At 38.9% G+C, this 15,072-nt stretch overlaps 1 pseudogene; it reads right to left on the reverse strand.

Annotated features, from left to right (window-relative positions):
• Positions 1-264: 264 nt before the first annotated feature.
• On the reverse strand, positions 265-10,075 carry LOC149167804 (cysteine synthase, chloroplastic/chromoplastic pseudogene; annotated as a pseudogene).
• Positions 10,076-15,072: the final 4,997 nt, after the last annotated feature.

Here is a 15,072-nt window from a genome sequence, read left to right on the forward strand (position 1 = left end):
AATACCAACATTATTGCTATGATAATTTTATAAATAAAATATATTAAAAGCATATATTATTTTTAATAATAATCATTGACCCAATAATTAATGTCAAATCTTCTTTTATACTAATGATATTAGAATCCATCACCCTTAATAGAATATGAACAAGAGAGGCTGCTAAGCAGCAAGTCCCTGCCAAAACGCTATGTTCAAAAAAGCCATGAAAGTGTTTGATGACAGAAAACATTGAGAAACACTGAAGACTCTATGAAAGAGTTTTCAGTGTTTCTCAATGTTTTCTGTCATGGTATCAGAGCCGAAGGCACGCATGGTCACTCGTCTTTCCAAGCTTGTGTATGAGGGCATTGTGAGCACAAGTTTGTATCCCCTGCTCGCAGCAATATAAGACAACGCAATTCCCATATTTCCAGATGTTGGCTCAACCAATACACTCTTCTCTGGCGAAATGAGTCCTTTCTCCTCAGCGTCCAGAATCATGGCATATCCAACCCTGTCCTTGACACTGCAACAAGGTTGCATCATTTCCAGTTTGGCCACTACGTTAGCCACACAGCCCTCGGTTACTTTGCTCAGATGTACCATGGGGGTTCTTGCTATCAACTGAGACACATCCTTCTTCAAGTTAAGGCCAGTTAGCCTGCCCTTCAAGTTGGTGTTGAGTTCTGTTGCAGAAGAAGCAGCAGCAGCAGAAGCAGAAGCAGCAGCATCAGTTTTTGTGACATAGTTTCTGCAAAACATACTGCTTAATGTGACTTTCATGGCTGCGTTCATGCTGGTCTTCACTAATCTGGAATGAACGCAGCCATGAAAGTCACATTAAGCAGTATGTGCAGTGCAGTGCAGGATCAGAAATGGGTGTTACAGGTATGGCAACAAGATATCAAACCCAAAGCAATATAGAACAAACCGAGTTTGGAGCTTTCAGCTTACACGTAGGTTTTACGGTGAGAATCACACTTTCTCCTATCTTCATTGTTTTGACTGCCTTCGCAATAACAGGACAAAAGTGTCCTGCTTCATTGTTTTGACTGCGTTCCCAATAACAGGACAAAAGTGTCCTGTAGATCAGGAATGTGACATAAAGCCCATCTGCTATTGGGAAAATCTACAGTTCTTTCAACGCATTAATAAAGAAAAACGCAACTCCATGATCAAAATATGAGCATAATATTGGTGTCGACTCTCACCCAGTTTTCCACACTTACTCCCTTCTACAGCTCCCACCTCTACTCCACCTCAGGCTAGTGCTCCCAGCCCTTCTTGTAAATACCTGCTACGCCTTCCTATCCAGCCTTTTCATTCCCTCACCCCACTGCTCTCAACAGGCACCAAGCGAAGATACACAAACAATTCTCCACCGTTTCAAAAAGCCAGTCTTCTTGGAGAGGCAAGAGCCATAAGCCAGACGCTGATAGCCAGGAGGTGGGTTATGCTTGCCCAGAAAGTGATTGATTGAAGCATGGCCAATTCCTCTCGGTCAACCTGGACAGTCACTAGCAGCAAAGGAAGCATCTGAGCCGGCTCGAGTGCAATCGCCAATTTGCGAAGGTATATCATTCTGTCAAATTAGATTATTTATAAATAAGGTTATCCCAATCTGGAAGTCAATCAATGGAAAGAATTAAGGATGAATACTACAAGAAAACCAAAATAATTCCATCTAGCCAACTATCCACTAATCTTTATAGCATATACTCACACCTATGCTTACGTTGATCGCATTCTGACCTAACTTCCTAATGAGTATGAGTACGGGTCAAGCTTATCCTTACTTCCCCTACCTCTCTAGGACAGGTAGAAGAGTATGTCTTACCTTCTGTCTGTCTTTGGAAGTAAGGACAGAACAACCAACCCTTTCTTATCCCGTCCCGCAGTGGAACAACCAACCCTTCTTGTCCAGTAAAAACAACTAGTTAGGACAATTTATGGATAAGTCCCTAAGTACGGGGCTCAAAGCCTTATCTATTCTGGTTGAAGCATCATAAGGTAATGCTTATGTAATATTCTTTTGTAGTTTCGCTACAAATTTGCTAAGAAACTACCGAATCATTTTCATTTCAGAATGAGGTTAGGTCTTGAAGATTGTGGTCTAGGATTAGGTCTTCTCTTGCTGTTGGTGAATGACTGATGCAACTGAAACAGCCTGATTGAAGAATGAAATGAGATAAAGAGATATGGTCTGGAAGAGATTTGGCCAGGATATATTCTCTTTTTTTGGTGAATGACCGATGCAACATATATAATAGAGGTCAAGGAGCTAGGATGCGTAGCTTGAAACCTTCAACCTTGAGTTACTTATTGGGTGGGGGGGCCAAATGAATATGGAAGGTGAGAGCGGGAGCTCCTATGTCTACTGCTGCTTACTCAACCGCATCAACTGTTGTTTCATCGACTGAATCTTTCTCCTGTTAATTCGGAATAAATATGCATCTCAGCGAGCACTCGAACTATTCAGCAAGCACTCGACCACCATCAGAATCAATATGCCTCTACGCCAGCAAGAGCAAGTAAGAGCACGCCTCATATAGCCCATGCCCCCATTAGCCCGCGATTGCCCAGCCCTTTCTTTATTTGAATGAGGCGGCTTTTCAAGCACGCTAGCTAGGGAAGACTACCACTTGGATCTGGCAGAAGACCTATCATTATTGAGAGCCTGATGACGAGGTCTAAGTGGCGGGTACAACCCATACCCTTACCGGCCGTAGTGAGTCCCATCAGCGGGAATTCACAACTCGACACTTTATTCACTTCCGACCATCTCGCTCGTAAGTCAGTAAGTTAAGTAAGTAAGTAAGAGATCAAGCAAGGAAATGAAAGTGGAAGGAGGGAAAACAAAGTGGAAAACTCGAGCGACCGATATCGTCATCTATACCTAAGGAAGGTTAGCTGCGCTAACTCAATCCCATCTCGCATACATACCACTTAGGGGCTTTAGCCACTCTCCGCTAGGGTGGGTAAGATGACTAAGGACACACACATATTTTGCACGCACCACCTCGACCGAAGAAAGAAGGCCTTTTCATATCTAGCAAAGGGCTACGCTCGGGCAATATAGTAAATAAAAAGGTTTGCTCTGGGTAAAGTCAGCCGCGCCTCCCATTTCCCCCCACTTTTTGGTGGGCTGTGCGAACAAGCAGTCTTGCCCGTAATGACTCGCACACTAACTACTCTCTCTGCCACCCGGTAAGCGTGGTCAGTATTATAGACTTACTGAAGAAGGTCAATGAAATGAATTCCTCTCCCTCTCCTTAATAGTCAAGCCCTCTATCGGGCACCCGAAAAGATATTTTGAAATTGTTGGAGTTGTTCTAGTCAATTTGAAAAGCCTTCGCCAAAGGTGCATTTTATAAAGCAAACTCTCGTGTTAATGGGTTCCGATAAATCTTTGAGGCCTCCACCGGGGTCCCGAACTCACTTTTTTTTATAGTAAAATAGATCGCTAAGTTCAAGTAGTTCTGAAGGTTTGCCTGATATAACATATAAATCAAAAAGGTTGTATGGAGGAATAACATATATAAAGACCAGGCACGAGAGCAGCTCGTCTTTGTGATAAGATACTCATTTCAATAGGCACCCAGGTCCAAGGCATGAATCTACTTGGCTTGATAGTTTTGAGTTTCGGATTGAGGGCTTTAGGTACTTGGCTTGAGGTCTTGATTGCTTCCCCGCATGGATTAGGAATTAGGGCAAGGAAAGATACATTAGAGCCAACTGGATCTCTTCTCCCAACTCTTTAGAGAGGATACATTCATAGATACTGCCCTAGAGGGGATACACCCATAGAAATATGATATATTCTATTGTCACCTTAATACACCCTTATTCCCCTACTGGAACTTCCCCTTTGCGTTCCCGCTCCCTATTTCCGGCTGTTGGTTGGGAAGTTCTGCATCCTCTCAGTTCCTCCCCCCACCTCCCCTAGCCCCCCTAGGTCAAGTGAGTGGACGAAAATGAAACCCCCAACAATTTCATTAACTTACAAAGAAACAACAGATAGGTGCACCAGAAAGATAGGTGCTCATTAAGGGGACCTACACAACCTACAACATAAGTGGTACGCATTAGTCCTACCCTCTCTTTACACCAAATATATGTTTCCAGTATCCCCCCACCTGCTGAGGCTGTCTCCCGCCGCTTGAACCTGCCTATCTTAACTGGCTTACCGGGGAATCCAATCTACCTCTACCGGTTAGTTCTTCATCCATTATAGGTAGATGAAACAGACAAATAGGTGCCAACTGGGGATCTATTGAATTCATGACTGGAAGAAAAGAAGTGAGCGAAATCGATCTATCATTCATGGCATAATGACATATATAATATATGCATTATCTGCTAAAGCGTAATGACGCGCTATAATATCAAGCAGCATCGGCTGCTCGGCAGGGAAAATGCGTAATGACATATGCCCATAGAAAGTCTGCTAAACCGTAATGACATATATAATTCATTACCAGCGATCTCATACGAAGAGAAGTGAGAATCGATCTCAGAGTTGGTCGAAATGAATCGATCTCTCTCATTTGCATCATGTCAGATCTAATCATGCTAAGTGCTCAAGCGTAATTACGTATATAACGAATGCATAATGACATATATGCATTCACTCTCTATCGATCGAATCTGGTATGACACATATCTCATTCATGCATAATGAAATATGCCCATAGCAGCATTTTTCGTGAAAGCGTAATGACGTAATGACATATATAATGAGCGTCATTCAATATCTCAAGAATGACTAACGGATACGGGTCGAGGGGAAAGTCAAAGTGCCTTGGTTAGTGAAACACGCCGCCATCGATTTCTCGCTCGACCATAAGGTCCGGCAGGGTGAGGTACGAACGCTCGACTAATAAGGCCACCATCGCTCGACTGTTAAGGACCGACAATGGGGCTCGACTGATAAGGAGAGGTCCGACAGGGCTCGACCAACGCCCCCCCCCCCCCCCCCCCCCCCCCCCTCCCAATAAGTAAATTGAAACTTTAGTTGCTCGACCACCGGGCTACCCCACCCATCCATCCCCAGTCTCAAGGTGCTGCGGGGTGTATATATGGCTTAGGAGAAAAAGGGCGTCAAAAAGCCTATGAAAAGTGCATCATCCGCTGCGGGAGGAAAGCTGAAAGTTGAAGGTGAGGAGGAACGGCTCGAGGGAGAGGAGGAACGTGAAATACGAAGTGTCAAGTCATAAGGCAAGCATAATGACATATATAATATATCTAACTTTCGTAGCCTTCTAATATTGATATTAGGGACAAGGACGAGCACTTCAGAAGACCGCCACGCTCTTTCGTTAAAGCAGTAGCCATCATCCCACTCATTAGGCATTCTTCATTCACTCTGAACCACACGTTGCTAAATAGTTCAATTCCATCTGAAGCTCGACAAGCTGGCTTATGAGCTTGCTATCGATTGACTCGCTACCGCTCGACGAAAGGAGATTGACTCGCTACCGCTCGACGAGCCGACTAAAGTTAAGGAGGTAAGTCAAATTATGTAGTGATCAACCCGAAAAATCAATAGTAGCTGATTGAAGCAGCATTGGTTTCTTTACGGGACTGAGACTAGCTCTTTCCTCTGGCCGTCAGTACAATGGCCAACGTACGACACCAAGTGAGGCACTGACCAACCCGATAGCTGGCTGTCAGTACAATGGCCAACCCCAAAAGACATAACTCCATAACACTACTGTTATTTTTAGCCCCTCAATCAAAGTTTCCATGGTGCTGTGTAACTTACTATTTTCCTTGCCCCCCGGAGGGACAAGCGGCTTCGCACCTTGGCTTTATTCTATCTATAGTTACCAAAATGATATGAGTAAATACATTATAAAAGAAGTAATACTTCGTCAAGGAAGAGCCATGAAAAGCATGCCTGCCTACCCTCTCCATCCGAACGAAGTCAGTGAAACGGGCACAGGAAGGAATTAATTAGAAGTGTGAAACCTGTTTCCATCCCCCCCATGCCCAGGAGGTCGCGGTTCTCCTTGTGCATTACCCGTTCTAGAGACACCGTGAAAAGTTCGACGTGCACAGGAATGAGGCGGTTATATATTTGTTACCTTTTATTGATAACACGTGCCCAGTCAGTGAGTGAGTGTCAGGTTAGTCAGTTAGGTTAGCCGGAAGAGATGGACCTGCCCCTGAAGAAGCGAGACACGCCCCATGCTTGTATGCTTTTGTATGTTGTCCATAGGTGTGAGAATAGCATTTCCCTTTCAACCTTCACTGGCTGGTGCCTGGTCTTAAGCTACTAAGCCACGCTAGGCCGACCTCCACTCTTACCATCAGGTCAAGCAATTCCTCACCATCAAGTAAAGCGAGATGGGATTCATCCTTCGTTATAAGTTCGATAAGAGGTTTGAAAGCATCCCTTTGAAACACACTATTACTTTATTGGTCAGTTGGCATCTTTATTAGTTAGCAATATAGTTTCTTTCATGAACGGAGAATTGATTCCTCACCGTTTGTGAAAAACTCGAGTGAGTGGCTCCGCCCCCCTCCGGTCCCTATTGAGCGCCTCCATTCCTAATTGACTATAAATGACCCTTCCTTTCCGAACTATTGACCTGGCTTTCAATTAAGGGGCCTGACATGAAGTAGTTGGGCTAAAATAGTATAGACAAATAGATCTGTCTTGTGCGCACTTCTTTCCCCGGCACGCTAACTCATCCTTTGTAAGGCACTTGATTCTGACCAATTCAAAGTAGTTGGGGGCCGTGAGTATCATTTCGGTAACTAGAGCCAGGGATTGCTTTTTCTAATTTGCTGGATAGATCGATGTTTCGAGTGGCTGGGGGCGAGGCGCGGTGCACGGAATGAACCCATACCCATACGGACGGGGTGGACGCCGCGGGATGTCATGCTTTTATTTATACTTAAATGCTTATATATGTTGCACCCAGTATATGTGCGCTTTATTTTGATTGATAGATCTCGAATCGATTCTAGTTGATTCTGTCTCTTGATTGCTAGATACACACCCGTTTTACTACGCACTGCCCCCTTAGTTCACAAGCTCTTGAACGGGGGACCCAAAAAACTCCCTAACTTGGTGGGGAAAACCCCTGGCCAACACTACATATCTTTTAATTCAATTTATGAAGCACACAGATGGACATATTGCAGAAAGAGATATATGCATTCAATTAGTAGGTCGGGATTGATCTTAGAATTATTTTTAACTTAGTTTATAAAGATTAGATTGTAGCGACAATGCAAAATATTATTCGTGCAAATCTTGAAAAATGCAAAATATTATTTCTCCAAATCTTGAAAAATGTTAATAAACAAATGTTAAGAAATTAGAAACTTATGAATTCACTTATAACATAAGAAGACACCGTAAAAAAAAAAGATGTTAAGAAATTAGAAACTTATGAAGTCACTTAGAAAATAAGAAGACACCGTAAAAAAACAAAAAAGGACACATGGAAAAGCACACCATCCCTGCGACCACTTGTGCAGGCAGACATGCTCTTTTTCCCGTGTCTCCCATATTTTTCGTTGTCATTTGCATGCTCGACACCTGTAGAATAAGTTGTTCCACCAGCTGGAAGAAGTGGAAATCATAGAAGAAACTCTAGCAAAATAAGAAAAAAAATTCAAGTACCAAGTTTTCCAGGAAGTAGGCCATGTCTCTTTTTGTTTCAAGTTGGTAAACAGGTTTGGTTAGCAGTTTCTCAGAAATATAAAAAAGGGGCCGACGAGCTAGATGATAGAATGTTGAGAGAGAAGATTGACAGGTTTTTAGATAAAAGAAGTTGTCTATTTGTTGTTGATGACGTGTGGGACAGATTTGCTAAAGAGAAGATTGGGTTGCATTCAGAAAGCAAGATAAGGTTGTGCTGACGACCAGGGATGAAAAGGTTGCAAAGGATTTTGGGGCTGGACCTCAAATTCTCCACAAAAAGAGTTTGTTAGAAGAATACAGTTAGCAATTATTCTACCTCCATGCTTTCCCAGATGGTGCACACCATTGTCCAGAGGCGCTGGACAAGATAGCCCACGAAATTGTTAATAGATGCGGTGGACTGCCGCTTGCCATCAAAACAATAGGGGCTTATTTGGCAACATCAGTAGAGGGGCTTCCTAATCATTGGGAATGGACCCTTGGCCGTCTAAGTGAATAATATGTGATGAGAGACTGCATTATGCCATCATTGAAGTTAAGTTACCAGGTTTTGCCACATCATCTAAAGCCTTGTTTTCTTTACTGCTCTGTTTTTGCTAAGAATACTCAGATACAGTCCCAAGGTTTAGTGCATGCATGGATTGCTCAGGGTTTGTTTATGTACAATTACAAGAAGCATATGATGTAGGCTGCTCCTACATGGAAGAACTTATTGATCGATGCCTCCTATATACCTGTCCTCCGAGTTCCAAATCTCCTTTGGACTAGACGCCAGACTCCCACGTTTTTACCTTAGCTCTAGGGGCTTAACCTTTCTCGCTATGTGACCAGACTACAACCAAGAATTTAACCCTCGGGGCGCTAGGTCCATTTTCCTGTTTAATCCGCACTTATACCTTAGCCCTAGTTCGAGTGTCTGAAGAAGTTTGGAATTTATGGGTGAGGGATTGATCAAAGCTAAAGGGCCTTACTGATAAGAAAAAGGATGGGATGCTGGGCCACCATACAACCTGAGTCCCGCCCTCCACTCTCGGCTTCGGCTAACACTTATTACTATTATCCGGAACCTCAGTCAAAGTAGTGGATGCTCACCGACAAGTAAAAAGAAAATGGACAACAAAAATATGACAAGTAGAGGTGGAGCTATCTCCTTCGCTGTTCTTCCGGTGGGCACTTCAAAGTGAGGAAGCTTGAAACACCGACCCAAGGAAGGCAGCTGGGCAAGAACAACAGTTTCTAGCCTGTCCACTTCGCATTTCCCCCGACACTCTGCAGGCAAGCCTTACACCAATCTACTACTTGACATACAAACTATTTCGAGAATCTAAATAGCATAACTGTCATACATTAGTTGTTGGGTTCCGCTTACTGTCTGTTTCCGGAACAGATCTGAGCATAGCTTTCTTATACGATAAGCCACACGGGAAGCTGGTTGGATCACCGATCCAAGGCGAGATCCACTATATAAAGAATTGATCCGGGAGAGATAGAGAGCCCGGGAGCGGATTGGATCAAGAGCCCCTGCCTAATAGTAGTAATAGAATGATACGTGAGATACCTGCACATGCTGAAACACGCCTTTGACAGACCTCTCTCTTTTTCCCAGGGGATTTCCCACTCTTCATAGAACATAAGGATGCAAAGAGCTCATCCAACCTAATCTAGGGTCCGAAAAATTTTCTAACGCGCCACTCCACTGGGTCCCAGAGAAAACAGTAGGGTTTGACTGTTAAGGAGAGGTGCGCAAGAGGCATGTAGCTCAGTGGTAGTGCAATTTGGAAACAAATTGCAATGGAGTAGGTACTATTCCCCAGGTGGATTTGACGAGCAGGATTACCTTTACCAGCACTCCAAACTAAAATTACATCAAAAGCAAGGACAAGAACAATGAATTCGCAAATATATCGTCTGGTGCCTCACCTCTATTATTTTGACAGTAAAATTCAAAAGAGTAGGAAGGGCTCTGCCTCCGACGTGGGCATCTGCGTCAATGTTCAAGTGCTCAAACAGAACTTCTATCATTGGCATCACAATCCCAACTCTGTGCAACTGAAAAATTGCCTTCATCATTGCAATTCCATGACATTAGTATAATTTCATCATTGCAGAAAGCTCAAACTCGACGTCAGATATTCTGCTTTACCTGTCAATCCTCTGTATGAGCTTCGTCCAGAAGCGCTCGTTGTCCACTTCGGCCACCTGCAGCACTCTCTCAATGAACCTCTTGCGAGTGTCATTGGAAAGCGTGGTGACATCCACATCGTGATATTTGAAACTCCTGGTCTCTGCAACTTCGCTTAGAACAGACTTCCTTAGCCGATCATAAGTTGGGAGCTTCTCAAGAGCAGCCCATTTGAGGGCCTCTTCATCATCCTCTGTGTGGATGCTCCTTCTACTGAAAGACCCAGAACAATAAGCTGTAGCGTAGCCTTCCATAAGCTTGGTGGTAAAGACAGCGAGTGACGAGTGGTCAACATGCACATACCAGCCTAGCTAAGTGATATTGCCTCCAAGATCAGTGCGCATAGCATTTAATTTCTTCGACTAATGCTAGCATTAATTTACCTTTAGTTTACCTTCTCTAAAATGTGATGGGAACACATCAATATAACATATGTTTCGGCCTCCCCGCGCCTCGGGAAGAGGCCAAATAAGACTGTAAAACAAATTTCGTAGCTAAAAACTTAGGTTATTTGCCATACATTTGCGATACGGATTAGCCCACTTAGGTTATTTGCCATAAATTTGCCATACGGATTAGCCCAGATTAATGCTAAAAAGACATTTTCGATTACTATAGTCCCAGCTGCCTATCGGCAGGGACTAATAAAGATGAAGTAATCTAAAATAGATGAATTAATATGAATAAAGATGAAGTAATCTAGAAAGAGACAGAAGTATTTGATATGATGATGCATTATTAAGGGTTCAAATTGTTTATATTTTTAAATTGGTTACATAACGAAACTTGGAAACTAACTTTTCAGATCATAAAAATGAGAGCAAAAGAGGAACGGAGGGTTGGAATATTTACGTTGAAGAATAATTTTCATAAACCTTGAGTTGTTTATTCAAGTAAACTAGTAATAATTTTACGAAGTTAATGTTAATCTCTCAGTTATAATTTTACGAAGTTTGATATATGACACTAAGTTTGTAACAAATGACATATCAATATTTTTGCTGCATAATTTCAAATTTCAAGGTTTCCTAGTGAAAGATTCTTTTATTTATAAGAATTATTATTGATAGTAAGCAAGCATGGTGTGAAATTTGGAAAGAGATTATTGATTAAAGAATGTTTCACAATGGGGATGTATAAGGATGGAGTATTCATATTTTAATTTTGTATTTATCGAGGATCTATTTTCAAACTACCACATTGAAAAATATAATGAGAGTTTCATACATCATTTTCTAATCAATTTTATTAGAGTTTAACATAGTAATCAAATAGGGGATAATTCAATTCAATTTTTCTTGACATGAATATGTTGTAACTATTGTATTACCAAAATATATTCATCTATTTGAGACACATACAAAGCATTATAACTTAATTGAACAATAGATAAACTAAGTTTCAGAAAATGGCATAATGTATATACATATTTCATAGGCATATCAGATATGACACCATCTTGAGCACAACAAAAACTTAACATCTCATCATTAGGTTTGATTATGAAGCTTTGAGTTAAAGAACATGAAGTTTGTATGTTACTTATCTGGATTCATTAGATTTTTTATTTCGTTAATTATTTTTGTTTTGTTGACGAAACTAGGAAACATAACTTTGTACATAAATAAACTTATTCATAAGCATTAGTATAGATATTTCGTTATACACACTTTAGGAACTTTTGAATTTTCCTCTAATTAGGTACAATTAGGGTTTCAAAATTTATGAGCATCTAAATGAATAAGTTACAACCTTAAATAAAGTCAAACCTTATCCTTGACAACTCTAGTAAGTCTTCCTGAGAATCATATAGTAATTGATATCTACCTAATGTATGATGTCATGATGAGCTTGGGAAGTATCACTAAAGAAGACCTTTTCTTATTAATAGGTTAAAAGGAATTCTTTTAGAGTAATCTTCTCTTAGAGATGTTTGGATGGAAAACTCTAAATTTCTTATTTTCTATTAAATCAAAGTCCCATATTCATACTTAACATTAAAATATAGATAGTTTACATGTTTGGTAGAATTAAGATTGCGAGGGATGACATACATAGTGAAAAATAATTATGATGTAAGGACATCTAAGTTATATTCACAACCAGACATCCTCCCATTATGCTATAAGTAAAGAAGATATTTCCTATGTAACTAGGAAATGGAGACACCTCTGCTAAGACTATAGACACTCACTTGTAGCGAAACAATGTCTGTGGTACTAGGCCAACTAACCTAGTGCATTAACATCATGTTATAGAAAAACGTTATATTATTTCATCTTTTTTTTATTGTTTATGAGGCTATGGATGCCCACTGGCATTATAGCAAGGCTTATGATATTGAGGTGACTACACATAGGCTATGAACGATTTTCAGTAGTGTAGCAACAGTAAGAAGGTGGGAGTGAATTCTCATATGTATATACTATATTTCTTTTGATAGTAAGCAAGCATGGTCTGAAATTTGGAAAGAGATTATTTATTAAAGAATGCTTCACATTGGGGATGTATAAGGATGGAATATTCATATTTTAATTTTGTATATATCGAGGATTTATCTTCAAACTACCACATTGAAAAATATAATGAGAGTTTCATACATCATCTTCTAATCAATTTTATTAGAGTTTAACATAGTAATCAAATAGGGGATAATTCAATTTTTCTTGACATGAATATGTTGTAACTATTGTATTACCAAAATATATTCATCTATTTGAGACACATACAAAGCATTATAACTTAATTGAACAATAGATAAATTAAGTTTCAGAAAATGGCATAATGTATATACATATTTCATAGGCATATCATATATGACACCAAATTGAGCACAACAAAAACTTAACATCTCATCATTAAGTTTGATTATGAAGCTTTGAGGTAAACAACATGAAGTTTGTATGTTACTTATCTGGATTCATTAGATTTTTTATTTCGTTAATTAGTTTTGTTTTGTTGATGAAACTAGGAAACATAACTTTGTACATAAATAAAATTATTCATAAGCATTAGTATAGATATTTCATTATACACACTTTAGGAACTTCTGAATTTTCCTCTAATTAGTTACAATTAGGGTTTCAAAATTTATGAGCATCTAAATGAATAAGTTACAACCTTAAATAAAGTCAAGCCTTATCCTTGACAACTCTAGTAAGTCTTCATGAGAATCATATAGTAATTAATATCTACCTAATGTATGATGTCATGATGAGCTTGGGAAGTATCACTAATGAAGACCTTTTCTTATTAATAGGTTAAAAGGGATTCACTTATAGTAATCATCTCTTAGAGATGTTTGGATGGAAAACTCTAAATTGCTTATTTCTTATTAAATCAAAGTCCCATATTCATACTTAACATTAAAATATAGATAGTTTACATGTTTGGTAGAGTTAAGATTGCGAGGGATGACATACATAGTGAAAAATAATTATGATGTAAGGACATCTAAGTTATATTCACAACCAGACATCCTCCCATTATGTTATAAGTAAAGAAGATATTTCCTATGTAACTAGGAAACAGAGACACCTCTGCTAAGGCTATAGACACTCACTTGTAGTGAAACAATGTCTGTGGTACTAGGCCGACTAACCTAGTGCATTAACATCATGTTATAGAAAATAGTAATATTATTTCATCTTTTTTTTATTGTTTATGAGGCTATGGATGCCCACTAGCATTAGAGCAAGGCTTATGATATTGGGGTAACTACACATAGGCTATGAATGATTTTCAGTATTGTAGCAACAGTAAGAAGGTGAAAGTGACTTTGCATATGTATATATATATATATATATATATATATATATATATATATATATATATATATATATATATTATATTTCTCGATAATTAGATGTTATATCATAATGAACTCCGTCTTACACTTTAAGTAAGAAATATTACTGGTAAATAAAAGTCCATTATAGAGTAATTCGAGTTAAGACAATGAATAGTTAAAATTTTACATTTAATACCTAGCCATTATAATTGATTACCTTAAATAATGAATATATAGAATAAAATAAGAAAACCAAAGTCTTATATTGTTAATAACCCATCTTATCAGTCTTAAGTAAAGAATACCTTTTCTTATTAATAGGTTGAAGGTGATGCACTTATAGTAATCATATCCTAGAGATGGATGGATGTCAAATGATTACTATAAGTGCAGATATAAATGTTTAGAAACTTTTTGTTATATTAATGAGGTCATAGGTAAACTTTTTGATGCCCTAAAACTTTCAACTAACCTTGATGTCTACAGGAAGGATCTTTCTAGCATGAAATTATGAATTTTTTGTAGGTATACATATTTGTTGAACTAAGGTGGATTCAACAATGTACATATCCGTCCTCATATAGTTGTATTACATTATTATTTGTGGTTATTCATACATAATGAAACTTGGAATAAATCTTTATCACTAGTTTGAATGGAAAAAGTACCATTGACTTTAAGTTGTAGTTCACTATTGACAATAAAGGGGTATTAATAGGATTTAGAAAGTGGTATTTACAATAAGACCTTTTTTTTTAGTATTGAGAGCAAAAGGTTTGATGTTCAGAGGTACAACGATTCCATGCCCAAAAACAAAAGGCACATGGTTTGCATTTATTGGTTCCTAATAGGGAGACACTATCCCCAGTTGGAATCAAATGCTGTAACTCAAAATATTTTCATTTCCGAAATGTATTCGAGTCTTTGACCTTCTTTCCTTAACCTTATCACCTTTTCTATTCTCATGATTCACTATTCACCCTTCCTTATCTCTAGGCATATAACAAATTTTCCTATCATACTTTTTAAACCTTCCTCTACCCATCTTAACACATTACATGTGACCTCTAGTTACCATTACCACATAACATTTTTTTTTCCAAATTATATCTAGGTCATCTTACTATAATGTGGTATTCCATCTACAATAGGAACCAAATTATTAAATATCCATTTAACTTAGTGACCCATAAATTGTCGTGGATATTCCACTAGACAGTTCATCACAAGAGATCTAATAAAAATATACTTAAATACGAAGTCTACACTATGAGGGTTTATTTCTATTCATATTTCTAGATCTGTAAATTATTATTTATTCGTATTCGTGAAAGTTATAATTATGCAAAAATAGTGAAAAACAAAATAAAAACTCAAAAACCATGATTGACGTTATAATTATGAAAAAAATAGAGAAAAATAAAATAAAAACTCACAAACCATGATTAACATAAGATATAA

Source organism: Pinus tabuliformis, chromosome 5_1 (assembly GCF_031772625.1).
Source record: "Pinus tabuliformis cultivar Carrire ecotype Pingquan chromosome 5_1, CPIR1, whole genome shotgun sequence".
Lineage (NCBI taxonomy): Eukaryota > Viridiplantae > Streptophyta > Pinopsida > Pinales > Pinaceae > Pinus > Pinus tabuliformis.